Here is a 12,529-nt window from a genome sequence, read left to right as displayed (position 1 = left end):
TGAAATGAGCCGAGGGAAACGATGCAGGTTATCCAACTTGCCAGTTGAAGAAAAAGAAGAAAGAAAACGGACAAAAGAAAGAAGAAGGAAAGAAAGAGAAGGGAAGAAAAGAAAAGAAGAAAGAAAAGAGAAAAGACACAAGTCACCCAACATGATGGCTTTGACTTTTAAAAAGGAGTATTCCAGTACTGAACGGAAACACGATGAAGGTCACTTATTGGAAGAAAATTAAAGGATTCACATTTTCTTGTTGCGATTGCAACAGGTTGGTCCATCGTTCTTGTTTGCCTTCGAGGCTAACTCCTGCCGAATACGTTCAGATGAAAAAAAACAATGAAGTATTTGACTTCAAGTGTCACGTTTGCTTTGTGGCAACACAGGTTTGTGTTGTTGGCCGCAAACGGAAAACAAAAAAGAAAGTTGACGCACAGCTAACTGAGCCTTCGGCCAAAAGGGTTCGTCCAGAGCAAGAGCCAACCCAACAACAGCGATCTCCTCGTGAAGCATATACTAGGCCTAGCGCAATTGTACTGAGTTCACGCACGGAAACTCGTTTTGTTGTCGCCAGTTCAACGCCAATGGATCTTTCCCCTACGCTCCAACACAACTGACAGTTTCACCGATCGATCTACCGCAGTCCAATGGCGTTTCAGTTAGGGTATTCTTCAACATCGTCATCACCCCTTCGGATCATGAACAACTTGCTGAATGGAGTTCTAGGTATGATATCCCGGATCCTATCCGGGAAGATACAGTGAAACTCCCAGTTTCCCAAACTGTACGGTTAGTTCCATACGAGACGTGGATGACGAACAGTACAACTGGCATGTTTTGAATTCAGCATTAAGGAATTATGTCAATTTTAAACATAATAATTTAAAAAAAAATTAACAATTTTTATGTTAATTTTTAGGAGAAAGAAGACTACTGAAGAAGGCTATGCAAGTAACAAGCAAACACAAGCTCAAAAAGAATTGAACAGCAACTTATTGCGTAAGAAGGCCATGGTCACATCACACAAAAGTAACCGTCTCTTACTCTCTTCTGACATCGTTTCATGTCAGGCTAAATTTTCATGCAAAATTCGCATCACCCAAAATGGTGCTTGATATGGTTTCTACTTTCTAGTCGGCTAAATAAACATCTCGGTCTCTATATTGAATATTTCAATAGTTCTCAGCTAAAGCTAAGGCTAGGACTTAGTGAGATTCATTTCATACCTAAAGCACCTTTCAAATTAACTCCCCTAAACTAGACTTTGATTTCTCTTCATACTTCCATTTTCGATATAATCAATCTGTTTTTCAGTCACACCCACTCCTGCCCACTCGTTCCTGAGTAAAATTTACTGTATATTTTCCTTGCAGGTGAAGTTCCACTGAACAGTCACGTTCTAAAGCAGAGCACTTTAGATGAATTAGATGCTGAAAAAGAAAGGGTTGCCAGTAAGGAGGCAAAAGAAAGGCAGCTAGCCCCAGAGCTAAGGAGATGGGAAACATGATAGGGAATGCCACCGTGACACTTTTCAGGGCGCCATCTAGCGGCTAATGCCCTCCCTTCATCATTAGCAGCCGAATTCCCAGTAATAGGGTTGGTGCATGAATAAGGGATTCGTTTTAAAAATATATGATTAGAATCAGTTTTTCAAGCTGATTCTCATGAAATTTTTCTTTAATTTTTAAATAATAATTCCCCCCCCCTAATCTCACTTCAAAGTTGAGATTAGCTCCCCCCCATTTTAAAACGGACCACACGCCATATTTGTTGGGCGGTCCTTAAAATGTGATGAATTTTGCTCTTTTTCCCCCTTTTCACCCTTTTTCGTGCTGCCTCTTTTGCCCTTAAGGCCGAAAGGTGAAAGACGAAAAGGGTGAAAAGGGTGGAAATTCGGAAGCGTCGGCCAGCGTCCAGCAGCAGCCGAAAAAGTGGCCACAAGCCGGCGAGACCAACCACCAGACATAGCCTGGTCGACATTGGGAGACAAGGGAGAAAGTACGACGTCGTCCTGCTATTAATAAAAATAAGAAAAAACAATGTCCATCATCGATATTTCATTCTATATATACAATCAATTATATCGATGGCTGTGCGGTGCTATGCCCGGTAACAAGAATTTACGGCCGACAAGGGGGGAGAATTAGAGCGGCCAATTGAGGCCAACGTGCACTATATACAATTTGATTTTGTCCTTGGTCTGTGAAACGAAGAAAGAAGAAGAAGAAGAAGACACAATAGGGACCGTAAATTGACAAGTCTTTGAACTGTGAAGTAGGACGCACGGAAATCGCGCAGGGCTATATCTTCTTCGTGATTGCAAAAGAGCACAAAAGATATAACCCGAAATGAAACCAAATTATGTTACTCAGTTCCTATGGATATAAAGGTAATCGAGAGAGAAAAAAAGAAAACTCTGGATCTTTGATCCTTAAGTGTATATTTACACACACCCATTTCGAATGACGTGGCAAAACCCAGTCGAGCGTGTGTGGTAGATATAAATAAGTACGTCTATAAATTAGCGATCTGTACGGGTGGTGTGTGTGTGTGTGTCCTATACAAGCAGGATGTGGGTTAATTTGACACACTAACAAGACCGGCCCGGCCCGGCCCGGCAGAGATAAACCAAACAGGAAAAGGCAGCGCAAAAGACCGCGCATCTCGCGGCCGGGTACATCAAGTCAACAAACCTAACCTACTTTCTCTCTAATTCTATATGCCATCCCAAACTCTCCTTACATATTTTTTTTTCTTATTCCCCCCCCCCCCCCCCCCCAAATTCGCCTCGGTTGTTCATCACGCCGGAAAGAAATTGGTGATGTGGCCCGCGTGATGTCCGATTATTGACTGCCAATGACTATTAAGTGGTCCAGCCAAACAACTTGTCAATGCCAAGGCCGGAAATTAGAACTTATTAGAACCGGTTCTACCGTATAATCGACCGAAAGGCAACTTTATATCTGATTCTAAAAACAAAAACTATTTACAATTTCCTTTTTTAACAGAAGAAGAAGAATCGAGGGTGGAAATGGGAGCACATTGCGCAACTTATTTTTCTACCGACAATTTCTCAAACCCCCTTCCGCCGGAGGGATTCAAGTATAATTATCGTATATGACCGTATATACACGTGCATTATACGTATACAATCAAAATTCCAATTAGATGAAGAGAAATCAAAATCAATCTTTACCTTTGGGAAGACGCGGCTATTTTTTGCGACATTTCTCGGCGTTAACTGACTGAATGGCCGCCACGGAGCCGAACAAAATTTTGGCCGTTACCTGTGTCGATCGAATGATTAACAGAATAAGTAAAATATAATTGAATTGAAAGAATTTTTTTTCTTGGTTGCAAAAATACCTGTACGCGACCGACGTCCGGATAACCGGAGGATGAGCAGCACGAGTGATTGTAGCTGGTGAACTGCTGCTGCTTGGACTGCTGCTGGTAGTGGTTGTTGGCGCTTCCGTTGTTGTTATTATTGTTGACGGCGCTGCTACTGCCAGTTCCAAACTGAGAGGCAACTAGTCCGCGTCCGTCTTTTTTATACAAGCTGTATATTTTCTGTGGTCTGGTCTTCAACTAAAATTAAGTTCAAGATTCTTTGTATCAAAACAAAGAAATTTGAACTTAAGTGTAGCTCTTTTTTCAAATTTTTTAGGGGGGGGGCAGCTGTTGTCATTTTCATTTTCACGTCATTTTCAAGGGGGGTCAGACATTTGTGACGAATAGTGACGAGGGGGAGGGGGTCTAAAATGGTAAAAAAAATGTTTGACGTCATTTATGGACGGCCCCATGCCATGTTATTAACAAGTTAGCCACAGAAGAATTAGTTTAAGTAAGGTGTTGAATGTTGTTGAAGAAATGGTTTAAAGAACGAAGAAAGAAATAGCAGATTTTTGTGTTTATGATGGATGCCATTTTTTAAGACATCCTTTTTTGGATGTCTTTAGTAAACCCAGACATTGGATTTACTTATTTATAATTGTTTTCTTTCTACGGAAAAAATAGACTCGACTTTAATAGCTTTTATATATTTTTTATATTAATATTGATTACTGAAGACGTGACGGGGTAGTCAGTGTTAACACTGCCTCATAACAGCCCTCTCGGCTCAGCATGCACCAAGAACGCAACCCATAACATTATTAGGTTGGCCCTATTTCTCGAAAAAACCTTCAAACGTACACATAACAAACATAAATGAACACTGCACAATGACATCTGAGCATAAATATATAATGTTATAAAAATCAAAATAAAATGATCTTTTTAAAATAGAGATTTAAAATGCTGGACAAATTAAGTTATGAAAATAGATTCATGTAAATTCTGTACATCTGATATAGGGGAGACCGGAGACCCAACTCAGTGTCGCCGTGATCCAACTCAATTTATTATTGAAATCAAAATCAAACTAAAAAAATTATCGATCGATCAAATCATTTGAAGAACATTTTAAGTGTAATCAAACTAAAAAAGTTGATCATACTTAATTCTATAATCAAAATACCCCGTTCTACACCATCTACTTATAAAAGTAGATTTCCCCCAAATATGAGTCATCAACTCTCGACGATTCTCAGCAGTTTTTTTACCGCTAGATGACCAAAAAATAAAACGTTTGTTTGATCACAACGATGATTTTGATCAAACTCAAGCTCATTTTGTGAGTTGAGTCAATTGCACAATGATTAGCGAGCCCTTCTACCATTGCTAAGAATAGAGGGTTCAAACCCCGTATCTAACCATTTATTATTTATTTAAAACCGCTAACTTTGCCGATGCAAGTGGCTGCGTAGAGTGCCAGTGGGAGTGGGGGATACGGAGGGGCACTCTTGCGATGTCGAGTCACACTGAATCCTCACACGAGGCAACGTTGCCAAGTGAGAATATCTATTTTGTATGCGTTTTTTTATATGTTTTTGGCAACACTGTATGATGAGAGAGCCCATCAGAATGCTGGAAAACTGGCACGAACTCCCACTGCAGGGTCGGAGTCTACCGTTGAGACCAGACTGCTCGTCTCTATGGGTGTAGTCGATTTAATCACGATGGCGTGTCAATTCGTTTTTGAGGGAAACGAATCAAATTTTGTGTGAGTGGCTTCATGGCCAACATTCGAATCAAGTAGACGATGATGTTCAAGTAGCAAATCGATCTTAAACTGGACAGGCACGATTGGGTGGCAGTTAAATGGCGCCTGTGCTGATCTTGTCCCGTCACCCAGTCAGTCAGTTTGGTGGTGAAAAACGACACGACGGTCGGCAGGACGAATTGCTTCCAAAAAATGGATCCCTGATCCGCATCACCTTCTCCGTACAAGTGGAGCCAACGGTTCGGACGAATCCATCGATGGATTGGCCAACCTTCTATAAGGCGACCAAATTCGCATCCCGGATTGCTGACTGCAATGCCGCTCAGACTCAAGCTCTCATAACCAGCAACGTTATTCTTCCTTTGGAGGACGTTCTGAGCCAAGACGACTTCAAACGCCAAAAGGAAACAGCTTGGGTTATCAGCAACATTACTTTGGGTAATTTATTTCAGTTTGCATGTTGCACATCTTGGACAAAGTAGAAGTGACGCAGCGCAATAATGTGGCCTCACAAGCGTTGCTGAGAGTCTCATTGTCGTTCTTGTGTATAAGACCTACATGATTAATATTCATGTAAGAAAAAAGGCTACATCGAAAAAAAACTACCGCACATATACCACTAACTATGTCCTCCATGCGCATGTTGGCTGCAGCCATAAGATTCTTCACTTCAGTTGGCATTTTGAGAGTATTTTTAAACTCCATCTGTGTAAAGTGTCAATGCAAGAGAAATATTGAGACATGGAACAAAACAACGAAGAGAAAAAAATTTCCTTGACAAGTGCAAAATTTAAAATTCAGAGAGAGAAACGTTACCTGTTGCCTGTGGGACTTGTGAGTTCCTTCTGCAGGAGGACACCGCCTCGCTAACGCTTGCATGACTCTGTGTTACCTCACCGTAACGAACGATGTCGTCCAAGAAGTTGTTGACGCCGGAGTCGTCCCTCGGCTCGTCTTTTTGTTGGAAAACAATGACGAATTTGTCACCTCTTCAGCTCTGAGGACAATCGGCAACATCGTAACAGGCATTCAATGGCAACCATGGTTGCTGGCGCCTATCCTTTACGGGGTGGAGCGGACATCAGAAGTTTATAAATCGTATAGGTCAAGGCAAGAGCGCCCACGTCTTCCAAGCAGGTCGCGGCTTTTTCAAATGGATCCAGTCGATGTCGGAGCCGGGCGGAGCGTGTCGCATGTTCCACTGAGACTGCCGGAAGTCTTGATCTTTTTCTTCCAGCAGCACTATTCCGCGTTTCCAGAACAATCGCGTTTGATATTTTTTGGATTGCAATTTTTGCCGCTTTGGCATCAGCTTGACTGTCGAAACGAATGAAAAAAGTGCCAGTGAATTCCAAATTATTCTGGATGATGGTTTCCATTTTTGTCCATAGAATTTCTTCTTTTCGGTTGTAATATGTGGCAGCGTTCTTTGTTGTTCTTGCCATTGTTCCGATGTTGTATCCACTCTGGTCCGTGCATGACAATGTCGACTATCTCTCCATCACTCGACTATCAGTCCCAAAATTTCCACTTTGGACGTTGAATTGTCTCCAGCTAGGACAGATGCCGCTGGATATTTCTTATGCCATTCAATTGATCGACGACGGGAAAAAGCTTGCTGAGATCGAACGCCGAGACAATTCCATTTCGTCCAGCAATTCCCTTCAGATGGAATTGGCATTTCAGATATTCAAAGAGAGAGTCGCTCGTGGTATTTTCTCCCAGTCCAGAAATCATCAGCCACTCGCGAATCCAGACGTTGGAGGAGCTGTTGACGGCGTGACTGGCCAGTGATCTGATCGAGCGTTCTTGTCCGTGTTGTTTCATCAGCCAAACCAAAGTGACGAGGATGGGATGGTGAAGCAAAAGGCGCCGTGAGTTCCGTTCACTCCGACGTTGTTAAGTCCTGTGGATCGAAGGGTTTTATGCGGAGATTCCGAATTTGTCGCCACGCATGTGCATAACAATCAAGAAGATTCCGAGGGCCATCCGGAGGACCTCGACTTGGGTCAGCAGGAACTGAAACCAGAGGAAAGTGGCCTTATCCTTTCCAACCACTTCTTCGTCGATTTTCAGACTCAACCAACCGGCCAAGCTGGTGGCAGTTCGGTTCCCGTTAATAGTCGATCCTGGATGTTGGCCAACAAAACGTGCCGAGAGAAATTTCCATTTGAAGAACCGGCGGAGGATAAGCAGGCCGGCGAAAGAAAGGATTAAATGATAAACCAGTAAAGAGCGTTGAAAGCGATTCCTCCTTCCCAAACGATCCATTCTTCAACCCATTCGATGTCGACGGAAACGTCGTTGGCGTCTGGCTGGGTTCAGTTTGATGTATCAAATTCCAGCTCGGCGGTGACAGAATTATTCGTCTGATCCTTCATTTGCGGGTATTCTGTGCTTGCAGTTTGTCCGACTCATTTTATCGTTTCATACTAATTATTTTCGCATGATATTCTAAATTGCATTTTATCAAAAATAGTACAAATAAGCAATTAATATTTTTATGGATTATTTAACTAAGCTATAATAATTAGACGGAAGAGTCTATTGACATGATGTTATCTCGATCATGCCTTTCCCATCCGATCATAACATCATCCAGATGGCGTTGTCGTGTGTTGGCATTGGTTTTGAGTCAGTCTCAGTCTTTTTGTGTGCTTTGCAGAGTTTTTGTCGAGTATTGTGGTGTGTTTTGCATTTTTTGTTCCACCGTGTGTTGTGCACCTGATTGATACCTCATACTTGGGTTTTTCTGTCATCTTAATACTTTTCTGATGTGACATGTCACCAGCCGTGCTAAGGTACACTAGAGAAGAGATTCTTTCCTGTCGCCCGAGGCTTAAAGGCGAGCTGTCTGCAGAGCCCGATCCCAATCTTGTTGCTTGTGATATAGTGCGATCTTGCTTGATAAACAGTTCGAGTAAGAAGGATTTTAGCCCAACCATTACCACCGAACCTAAGCTTTTCCTCTTGAACGCACAATCGCTCAAATCGAAAAGTGAAGTTGTTACGGAGCTACTATGCAGCAGGAGACCGGATCTGCTGTGTGAAACCGAATCCTGGCTCACTCCACTGAATGGCGATCACCTTATTGCGTTCATCTGCCCACCAGGTTACTCGGGCCTTCATGAATCAAGGAGCATCAAGAAGGGAGGCGGCGTGGCGGTGATTTTCAGGTCGTCTCTCGCTATTCAACGAGTGTTCGACATACCGGCGTGTGATTCTTTCGAGTTTCTGAACCTGTCCATCGTGTATCGACCACGTCGCGTTCGTCTGTTGGTGGTTTATTGCTCCCCTGCGTATTCGGCGACGGTTTTCATGACTGAGTTCCAGGCGGTACTCGAGATTTTATCCACCCTGCCAGAGAAGGTCATCATAGTGGGTGACTTCAATATCCATGTTGATGTACTCTCTGACAAGCTAGCTGTCACTTTTCTTGAACTAATTGAGACGTTTGAGCAAGAAGAAGAAAACGACTGACCAAGGCCATAATTTGGATCTCGTCCTTGCTAGGCAACTTGACGATGAGTTTGTGCGAAGCGTCCAAGTGGGCGATTTTGTTAGCGACCATCGACTAGTTTCTTGTACTATGCAGGCCCTATCTCCGGATTGGCTGGTATGCGAGGTACAAACTCGGCCGTTAAAGTCGATTGATCCCGACGCTTTCCTGGCTGACATTCGTTAACTGTCTCTGCTTGTCTCTCCCTCTGACTCGTTGGATGGTCTTGTGCAGCAGTACAATGACGGCCTTCGTTCAGTGCTAGATAAGCATGCACCTCTGCGCCTGAAGAAAGTTGTGCTTAGGCCTAATGTTCCTTGGTGGAGCAACGAAATAAACCGAGAAAAGAGGAAAGTGAGGAAAGCAGAACGTGTTTGGAGGAGGAGGAAACTGGCAGTTTTCTTCGAGATCTACATCGCTCGGCTGGCAGACTTTTCCACTTTCTTGCAGCGGATCAAGACCAAATTTTTCTGCGGCAAGGTTGCTGAGCTGAAGAGAAATCGGCAGTCTCTTCATCAACTCATTGAAGGGTCATTAGACTGCAAGAGGCGTGCGCCTGTTCTGCCCAGCCAACTCGACAGTAAAAGCCTTAGTGCGGAGTTCAGCAACTTCTTCTCTTCAAAGGTGAACAAGACTCGCTCTGCTCTTGATTTGGCTAACGGCTCTCTTCTTCTTCCTGGCTCTCCATCTACGCCTACTTCACGAAGCTCAAATTGACACCCCTCCCCTGGGGTTGTTTCAACTCCAGCTGGACGGCGTAGGCGTGTTTTGGTATGGCGTGCAACGACTGGTGCGTCGCCAACAGTCTCGACACCCTCAGCTCGGCGTCTCTTCTCTAGTCGATCAGATTTCAATGTGCTGCGCGACTTCAAACATTTGTCTCCAGACGATGTGACCCGGCTTGCTAAATTTTCTCCGTCAAGCTCGTGTCAGCTCGACCCAATACCGACATTTCTCTTGAAGAAATACCTCCAGCCACTGGCTCCGTCAATCGCCAATATCATCAACAATTCTCTTTCTTCGGGATCTTTTCCTGCGGCGCTTAAACATGCCTTGGTCAAACAGCTCTTGAAGAAAGCAGATATGGACAAAGAAGTTTTCGCTAACTACCGCCCAGTCAGTAACACACCCTTTCTCTCAAAGTTAATTGAGAGAGCGGTGGCGTGGCAACTTCTCGGTCAAGTGAATGACATTTTGCCGGAGCGTCAGTCAGCCTATAGGCCTAACTTTTCAACCGAAACATCCCTGCTGTGTTTATTTGATGACCTACTTACGGGCGTCGGATGTCAGTGACGGGACGGCTTTGCTTTTTCTCGACTTAAGTGCAGCGTTTGATACGATTGACCATCGAGTTCTTCTTGATCGCCTCTCTGGTAGTGGCATCCGTGGTGCCGCTCTTGGATGGTTTGGCTCATATCTTAGTGATCGATCCCAATCTGTCATCGTCGATTTTGTAACATCCGATCCAATGGTACTGGAGTGCGGTGTTCCTCAAGGGTCGGTTCTTGGCCCTCTTCTTTTTCTTGTCTACGTCGCTGCTTTGCCGGATGAAACGCATATTAACGGCGTCGTCGTCGATCAGTTCTCTGACGACACTTATAAGCGAGAGCAAGATTCTCTTTCCGGATATCATCCAAACAAGCTGGTTCCTCTTCTACACCTTCATCCTTTTCGGTTCGTCGTAGGCGTGGCTAAACTCGAGGTCGGCGAAATACCGGTCATAGTCGACGCCGCAGGCGCAGTTCCACTTATTTCCCATCTCAAGCAGATGCTACTGCGGCTTTATCATCGTGGGCCGTTGTCACCGATGAGTGGTTTTCTACGAACAGAGTGAAGTGCAACATTGGGAAAACGATCATGATGTTCGCTGCACCCAATCAGTGTTGCGTGAAGCCAATGAGTCTCCAGGTTGGTGCGTCTTCTCTCCTTCCCTCGCCTGAGTGCCGTCATCTGGGTGTTGTCATCGACGCCCAACTTACTCTAGCGTCTCACATCCGAGCTGTTTGCAAGAGCGCTCGATATCACCTCTGGAGAATATCGAAAATGCGCCGTTATCTGGATATAGACTCAGTAAGTGCCTTGTGCATTCGCTGGTCTTGTCCCGGCTTGACTACGCGAACTCCCTCTTCTCTGGCCTACCTGAGAAGTTGCTGGATTGTCTGCAAGCTGTTCAGAATGCCACTGCGCGACTGATTTGTGGTGGCAACATGCGTGACAGTGCTCATCCTCTCTTGAAGCGACTTCATTGGCTTCCAATCCGCGATAGAGTCACCTTCAAGCTTTCCACCATTGTTTTCCGATCACTATGTGGAACTGCCCCGGCATATTTGGTGCAACGCCTGAAAAAGCACATACCAGGCCGAGATGGTCTACGTAATTGCTCAGTAGCCGCCCTGACGTTGGACATCCCTCGCTCCCGTAAAGCCCGCTGCGGTGATCGGGATTTTTCTGTTGCCGCAGCCAGAACTTGGAATTCCCTACCTGAGAGTGTCAGGGCGTCCCCGACCCTCGGAGAATTCAAGACGAAGCTTAAGACCCATTTGTGCTCCCCTGTATTCGCTGTAAACTCATAATTTTTATTGTGACTTGGCTCAATCTTGTGTAACAATGCCTCATCGCCGCGTCTGGGGCGACACTTGATCGTTGGAAAGTGCGCGTAATAAATACAAATCTAAATCTAACAGATATCGTCGATCATTGAGTTCGACTTTCCATGGCTATATACTTGGCTAAGTTATAATTCTATTTTTAAAAAGAAATACGCAAAATTATTTTTGAGGGAAACAATTAAAGGTAACAAGATGACATTTTCTTAGCGTCAATGTCCTTCTTACAGATGGCGAGGATATCAAATAGTATAGGGGGCTAGGAGTAGGAAATTTTGTCTGTTTTACTTCCGGGACCATGCCAAATTCCACTTCGGAAACACCTCCAGGTGTGCCGTTTCGACACACTAACACAGAAAAGTTAGATTTTCAAACATCGGTAACTAACCACCAAGAATGGTATGTAGGTATGCCACTGCCGCAGAACGATATCCATATTTCGGCGAATTTTTCGGGATCAGTTTCACCAAACCACTTACTTTGACAACAGTTTCCTGTTTCGACGATCGACTGTATGTGGATTTCAAACTGTGGCAATAGAAACACAGACATTGTTTGGGGATTCCACGCAAAAAAAGAGAGAGAAAAACGAAAAAATTTGTAGTAACAACATAACATTTTTGATGACGAAAGCGTAACCTTGTCTTAGTTGTTTCGGACTACTTCGGTTAGCATGAACACGATGTTACAAATTGGGGAATAGATGGTTCCCTTTTCGTCTTTCAATGCATTGGTCATGTCACGGTAGCTGGCTAGACCGCTGCCCACTGATCCAATTGGTGGCATCACGAATTGAACGTGGTCATTCAAATGAGGCATTGCTCTACATTCGATATTTTCACATTTTTATTCAAATTTCAACTACCTAACCATTAATTAAAAATTTTGAAAAATGTAAAATTCAAATTTTCCTTAATGATTAGATAAAAGGAAATCACGAAGTAATTGTAGAGCGTCTGCCCCAATTTCATTTTTTCGAGATTGCCGCTCTATGGTGAGGATAAAGTTGATGAGATATTACGTAAACGGCAGCATAATGAATAAGTTGATGGGATTCACGTGCACAACTAAAGAATACTCTTTTCCCTTGATTTTTCTTTGTAGTGTAGCATGAAGCCCAACACTTTTGGCACCTAATGCTTGCAGTGAGGTAATTTCTATCGCAGTGTTTTTCTATTACTATCTTGTTTTCCAGATGATTTTTTAAGGCAAAGAATGTCGGAGAATAGCGTTTAAAATTGTCAATGAATAAACGTGTGATGGTTTTGCATTTTTTTCGTGGAAACTCCTGCCCCAGCTATTCTTTTGCTTGAATTTTATATTCTT

The 12,529-nt window shown here is 43.7% G+C and overlaps 1 protein-coding gene and 1 long non-coding RNA gene across 2 annotated transcripts in view; one reads left to right on the top strand and one right to left on the bottom strand.

Moving 5' to 3' along the window:
* Positions 1–12,529, top strand: part of LOC124312357 (collagen alpha-1(I) chain-like) — a 1,404,094-nt gene that overhangs the window by 240,599 nt on the left and 1,150,966 nt on the right. The gene's annotated exons all lie outside the window — the stretch shown is intronic.
* LOC124312532 lies at positions 1,902–3,470 on the bottom strand. Its single transcript, XR_006910522.1, has 3 exons — positions 3,361–3,470; positions 3,191–3,281; positions 1,902–2,008 (listed from the first exon to the last, which is right to left on the bottom strand). It is a non-coding gene; the product is annotated as an uncharacterized LOC124312532 (long non-coding RNA).

This window comes from Daphnia pulicaria, chromosome 8 (genome assembly GCF_021234035.1).
Source record: "Daphnia pulicaria isolate SC F1-1A chromosome 8, SC_F0-13Bv2, whole genome shotgun sequence".
In the NCBI taxonomy this organism is placed as follows: Eukaryota; Metazoa; Arthropoda; class Branchiopoda; order Diplostraca; family Daphniidae; genus Daphnia; species Daphnia pulicaria.
Note: the sequence above shows the minus strand (reverse complement) of the source record. Positions and strands in the feature narration are given on the sequence as shown.